General features: G+C 41.7%; 1 pseudogene; it reads left to right on the top strand.

The window, feature by feature from the left end:
• Positions 1-3694: 3694 nt before the first annotated feature.
• On the top strand, positions 3695-6005 carry LOC139168618 (craniofacial development protein 2-like; annotated as a pseudogene).
• Positions 6006-7207: the final 1202 nt, after the last annotated feature.

Below are 7207 nucleotides of genomic sequence, written 5' to 3'. Positions count from 1 at the left end.
TAAGATGCGTGTGCACAGTATATAGTAAAGTAGTAAATCTATAAAATGCTAAGAGAAATAGAAGAGAAGAGAGAAATAAGAAAAGAGAGGGGAAATGTAGGTAAAGGGGACTTTACTATTCCATATGTAATGTCTCCTGCCGCACGAATCCCAGCGGCCGATTAGGTCCCACAGAGTGGGCCTTCTCCGGGTCACGTTGACCAAACAATGTCGGCTGGTGGGACCCAGGGGAAGAGCCTTCTCTGTGGTGGCCCCAGCCCTCTGGCATCAACTCCCTCCAGAGATTCGAATAGCTCCCACCCTCCTCGCCTTCTGTAAAATGCTCAAGACCCACTTTTGTCACCAGGCGTGGGGATAATTACCATCTTTCCCCTTTTTATTATATTTTTGGCCTTACTGCATGATTGAATGTGTGTGACTGCATAGCTAGGGGTTTTATTATGTTATTAATGTCTTTTAAATGGATCTAATTTTTTATTGTTAGATTTGTAATGTATTGTATTATTGCTATGTTGTGAGCCGCCCCGAGAGGGGCGGCATACAAATCTAATAAACTATAACTATAACTAAGCAATCCTGGAAATAATTCTGCACTCAAAGGCTACAAATGATTTGATTGGGGCAAGGGTTGACCAAAATAAATAAATAAATGTATATATATAATTTTCATTCTCGCATCAGCACTACAGTGATCCCTCACCACTTCGCGGTTCACCTTTTGCAGACTCAGTGCATCGCGGGTTGCTGCTGGGGCTTAACCTGGTGTGGAATGGAGTCTCTGGGTGCCCTTCACGAGGAGGATTCCCCACATGCAGCTGCAGGGAACTGGGCAGGGCATCCCCTCGGTGCATCTTGGGAGTCCCAATAACAGTGGCTGAAACTGGAGCCGCGGGGGCAGAACCCAGCCAGAGAGAATCAGAGCGCGGAGCACAGGAGAGGAGTTGCTCAGCCGGCTGGAAAACCAGGAAGCTGTGCAGTTCTGCGTGAGGATAAGCTCAGAAAAAGTGAGGTAGGCTGCAGGCTGGTCTCCAGAGACACAGAGACGGAGGCAGAGAGACAAGAGGTAAAGAGAGAGGGGGGAAGTGAGGGACAATGTGCATGGGGGGAGAGAGAGAAAGATTTATCGTCCCTATTTTGTGGATTTTCATTTATCGCGGGTGGTCCTGGAACATAACATCCGCAATAAATGAGGGATCACTTTTCTTGTCAAGTGGTCATGTTTAGCTGTTCCTTTGGTTTTCACTAAAACAGTTTTATTTGAAAGGCCAGAAACACTTTTTAAAAAAACGTGCACACTTTTAAAATAATAATAATTTAATCATAATAATTTATTAGATTTGTATGCCGCCCCTCTCCAAGAACACTGCAAAGCTACAGATACATTGCAACTTGCTAGGCTCAAATGGCATGAACCATTTTCCACCAGTCATGTTTTGCACAAGACTAAGGCAAAGCAAGAGTGACTTTGAATAAGCCATGGGTTGTTTCTGGTTTGGACCAGTTCTTAGAATGGGCTCCACCTACCCACCTGAGATGCTTCTGTGCATGTGCAGAAGCATCGCACACATGTGCAAGCCCGAACTGGTAGCAAAATCATTTACAACCCACCACTGTTTTGGATATAGCTTCTGCTTTGCCTTTTCAAGATTAATCTTTTATTTTTAAATGACCTCCCGTTAAATTTCTTAGGACTCCCCAGGAAGAAAGAAAATCACAATTCAAGAATAACCAATCAAGTTTCAGGTCTTAGCTATAAGGCCGCATTGTCATTATATGGCGGATGCTGGTGGAATATTAATTCTGCTAGGCCAAACCTTAATGGATAATATTTCTGCCTCTCCTATTCCTGCTAATTCATCCCTATTTGCTTTCACTCTGTCTAGATGCATAAATCTTGCCAGTTCCAACCCATATTCAGCTGGTGAATGTGATATATTTTAAACTTATTTTCATGAATCAAAGCTATCCCTTCACAGTTATTTATTATTTATTATACTTAATTCAAAACATTACCACTTTGCAAAAGAAAAATTACCAGAGCAGCCAACAATGTTTAAATATAAGCGATAAAAACTTAGATTAGCAAAATCATGTACAATATAAAATATATGCAGTAAGAAAACAAAACTAGGGATATAAGCCATGACATAATGTGCAGCAATCACTAAGTAATAAAATAACTAGAATAACGGTATTATTCTTATAATAGAATTAAGCTAACTTTCTGTGACATCTAAAATCAAATAAAGCGTTTCTAGATGAATTTGCCTATTTTAGACTTCTCGTTTAAATATGGCCAAGTACAGGACCATCAAATGCACACTCAAAGCTGCAGCATAAACCACAGCAGGTTTGGACAGGTTCTAGAGAACCACAAATTCAACAGATTTGGACAGGTTCTAGAGAACCAGTGGCAGCGATTATGCGCAGTTCAGAGAATTGGTAAATCGCACCACTGATTGGCCCTGCCCTACCCCTCCCACTCACTCCTTCTCTCTTCCTTCTCAGGCTCATATACACAGAGCATAAATGAGAGGGAGACGAGAAGCAGCCAGGTTGAATGCTAGAAGACTTGGCTGAACTTTTCTGTCAGTTCTGTGGGCGTGGCTTTGTGGTTATGGCTTGTTGGGGTGGTGTTGCCCCACCTTGCTGGGAGGGACATCAAGTTGGCCACACCCACTCAGTCATATGACCCCCACCACCACCAAGCCATGCCCACTGAACCGGTAGGGGAAACATTTGAATGCAAAGATGTACATTTTTTAATGAGGGCAAAACTTCTTGCAAGATGTGTTGTATTTGGAAAAACCTGTTGAATATGTGCAGATGACAAAATCATGGAAACCACATGTATGTATGTATGTGTGTGTGTGTGTGTGTGTGTGTGTGTGTGTGTGTATATATATATATATATATATATATATATATATATATATACATACATACATACATACATACACGCACACACACACTGTATCCAGCTTTGGTTGTCACAATGTAAGAAAGATGTTGAGACGTGCAGAAAAGGGGAACAAAAATGATTAGGGGACTGGATATTAAAACATATAAAGAACGGTTGCTGTAATTGGGTATTTTTAGTTTAAAGAAAAGAAAGACTAGGGGAATCATGATAGCAGTGGTCCAATATCTAACAGGTTATCACAAAGAAGAACAAGTTAAACTATTTTCCAAAGCAACTGACGGCAGGACAAGAAGCGATGGATGGAAACTAATCAAGGAGAGAAGCAGCCTAGAACTAAGGAGAAATTTCCTGACAATTAGAATAATTAATCAATGGAACAACTTGCCTCCAAAAGCTGTGATTGCTTCAATCATGGAGGTTTTTAAGAAGAGATTGAACAACCATTTGTCTGAAATTGTATAAGTTCCTCTGCCTAAGTAGGGGGTTGGACTAGAAAACCCTCAAGGTCCCTTCTGACTCCATTATTCTGTTATTCATATGAAAAATATAGCAAAAGTACGACGGGTCCTGTCAGCATTGGTTTCAATTTTCTTCTTCTTCTTGGTAATTCCTTGATTAGCCTTTTTGTTGTTTACTATTTGTTTCTCTGAGTTGATGCTTCCATGATTGGGATATTGTTTACTGCTTGATTGTTGGTTTGATATTAATCTTGGTGTTAGTCTCTGCTTATCAGGATTTGTTTGCTGGATTTTGTTTGATTATATCTTTTAAATGCTATGTAAATCTTTATCTGGTGAAAGTAAATTCCTATGCTGTAGAGAGCTATATTCCATAGGAACCTGGAATGTAAGATCCATGAATCTAGGCAAACTGTACATAGTCAAACAAGAGATGACAAGACTGAACATCGACATCTTAGGAATTAGTGAACTAAAATGGACAGGAATGTGTGGATTTAACTCAGATGACCATCAGGTATACTACAGTGGGCAAGAATCTCTCAGAAGAAATGGGGTAGCCTTCATAGTCAATAAAAGTGTAGGAAAAGCAATATTGCGATAGAATCTCTGAAATGACAGACTGGTTTCAGTTCGAATCCAAGGCAAACCACTCAATATCACAGTAGTCCAAGTCTATGCCCCAACCCCTGGTGCTGGAGGATGACATTGATCAGTTATATGAAGCCCCACAGCACCTTATAGAATTAACACCAAAAATGATGTCCTTATCTTCATAGTGGATTGGAATACTAAAGTAGGAAGCCAAGGGATAACCAGAAAACAGGCAAGTTTGGCCTTGGAGTACAAATGAAGCAGGGCACAGGCTGATAGAGAATAAAGAGAATATGGCGATCTTAGCAAACACTCTTTTCCAACAACCCAAGAGATGACTCGACACATGGACATCACTAGATGGTCAACATAGAAATCAGATTGACTATGTGCTCTGCAGCCGAAGATGGAGAAGATCTATACAGTCAGTAAAAACAAGACCAGGAGCCGACAGTGGCTCAGAGCATGAGCTCAATGGAAAATTTTGGCTTAAGTTGAAGAAAGTAGGAGAAAGCACTAGACTACTCAGGTATGAACTAAATCATACCTGATTTAGTTCGATGAATCTACAGTAGAGGTGACAAATATGTTTAAGGAATTGGATCTGATAGACAGAGTGCTTGAAGAACTATGGACGGAGGTTTGCAACATTGTACAAGAGGTAGCAACTAAGAAAAAAGAAATGCAAAAAACCAAAATGGCTGTTTGAGGAAGCTCTGCAAATAGCTGAGGAAAAAGAGGGAAGCAAAAGGCAGGGGAGAAAGAGAAAGATAAACCAAATTGAATTCAAAATTCCAGAGAATAGCTAAAAGAGAGAAGAATGCCTTCTTAAATGAGTAGTGCAAAGAAATAGAAGAAAACAATAGAACAGGGAGGACCAGTAATCTGTTCAAGAAAATTGGAGTGTTGTGGTTGGCTCTGGGCCAGTTCCTGCTCCGAGGACTGTGAGCGTTGGTTTGGGAGAATCCTCACGTTATCAGAGACTGGTTTGGCTGCCAACAGCTTCAGACAGTGAGGATTATGTGTCAAGGGCAGATTCTGGGAATGAAGCAGGATCGGATGATGAGGTAGTTACAGGCAGCCCATTAGCTAATGACCCCATTAGTGAATCATCATTAGATTCAGAGGAAGAGGGATTCATAGATGCTCGCAGGTACAGGTTTATGACGAGAAGGGAACAACTGTGCAAGTATTATAGAAGATAAGGGAGAACACCTGTGGCTGGAGCAATTAGGCTAATGGGGTTGCACAGCTGCCTTTTTCTGCTCTGCTTTTGTTTTTGCTTTTCACAGCATTCCAGGCTTGTGGTTTGTGGGAGAGCACTTTGGCTGATTAAAGTGCGTGTGTACAATACTTACTGTTTTGATAAACCGACTCTTTGTTTACTTTACAACAGTATGTGTGTTTGAATTTACACTTCAGACTTAATTGGGGTTCGTAACATGAAGCCCGGCATAACAGAAATATAAAGGGAATGTTTCATGCAAAGATGGGCATGATAAAGGACCAAAATGGCAGGGGCCTAACAGAGGCAGAATAGATTAAGAAGTGGTGGAAAGATTACACAGAAGAACTATACAAGAACAAGCTTAACATCCCTGATAACCACAATGGAGTGGTCACTGACCTCGAGCCAGGCATTCTAGAATGTGAAGTCAAATGGGCTTTAGGATATCTTAGCTACAACAAAGCTTGTAGAGGTGACAGTATTCCAGCTGAGCTATTCAAAATCTTAAAAGGCGATGCAATAAAAGTGCTACACTCAATTTGCTAGCAAAATTGGAAAACTCAGCAGTGGCCACAGGATTGGAAAAGGTAAGTTTACATTCCAATTCCAAAGAAAGGCAATGCCAAAGAATGTTCAAACTATCGCACCATTGCACTTATTCCACATAATAGTAAAGTTGTGCTCAAAATCCTACAAGCTAGGCTCCGGCAGTATGCGGATTAAGAACTACCAGAAGTACAGGCAGGATTTTGAAGGGGCAGAGGAACTAGAGATCAAATTGCCCATATATGCTGGATCATGAAGAAAGCTAGGGAGTTCCAGAAAAACATCCACTTCTGCTTCATTGACTATGCCAAAGCCTTTGATTGTGTCAATCACAACAAATTGTGGCAAGTGCTTTAAAAGATGGGAGTACCATCTTGTCTCTCAAGAAAGTTATATGCGGATCAAGAAGCAACAGTGAGAACTGCTTATGAAACCACCGATTGGTTCAAAATTGGGAAAGAAATTCAGCAAGGCTGTATACTGTCACTCTGCCTATTTAACTTATATGCAGAGCACATCATGAGAAAGGCAGGACTAGAGGAATCAAAAGTTGGAATTAAGATTGCCTGGAAAAATATCAACAACCTCAGATATGCAGATGATGCCACTATATTGGCAAAAAGTGAAGAGGAACCAAAGAGCCTCTTGATGCAGGTGAAGAAGGTAAGTGAAAAAGATGGCTTAAAACTCAACCTTAAGAAAACTAAGATCATGGCATTCAGCCATGATCCTAATTCCGGTTAGTCCTAGAGGAGATCAACCCTGACTGCTCTTTAGAAGACTAGATACTGAAGATCAAACTCAAATACTCTTACAGAATTAATTCATTCCGTGACCAGGTTCGTAAGTAGAAAAGTTCGTAAAAAGAAGCAATTTCCCCCCTAGGAATCAATGTAAAAGCAAATGTAAAAGCAAATAATGTGTGCAACCCCACCCCAAACGTCAACGTTCTTGCATTGCTGGGATTTTCCTGAGCCTCCTCTTGCTGGGAAACCCCACTTCCACACTTCTGTTGCCAGCTGAAGGGCTCATTCTTGCGTTGCTGGGATTTCCCTGAGCCTCCCCTCACTGGGATTCAAACCAGCGTTGGCAAAAATGAACGGAATCCCCACGAGGGGAGCCTCAGGAGAATCACAGCAATGCAAGAATGGGCGCTTGGCTGGCAACAGAAGTCTGGAGGTGGGGCTTCCCAGCGAGGGGAGGCTCAGGGGAATCCCAGCAACGCAAGAACGGATGCTTCAGTTGGCAATGGAAGTCCGGAGGCGGAGATTCCCAGTGAGGAGAGGCTCAGGGGAATTCCAGCGCTTCAGCTGGCAACGGAAGTCCAGAGGCGGGGCATCCCAGCAGTGGCGGCTTGGGTTCGTACGATGAAAATAGTTCAGAAGAAGAGGCAAAAAAAATCTTAAACACCGGGTTCATATCTTGAAAAGTTTGTTAGTAGAAGCGTTCGTAAGAAGA

Source organism: Erythrolamprus reginae, chromosome 5 (assembly GCF_031021105.1).
Source record: "Erythrolamprus reginae isolate rEryReg1 chromosome 5, rEryReg1.hap1, whole genome shotgun sequence".
Taxonomy (NCBI): Eukaryota; Metazoa; Chordata; class Lepidosauria; order Squamata; family Dipsadidae; genus Erythrolamprus; species Erythrolamprus reginae.
This window is presented reverse-complemented; position numbering and strand designations above follow the sequence as displayed.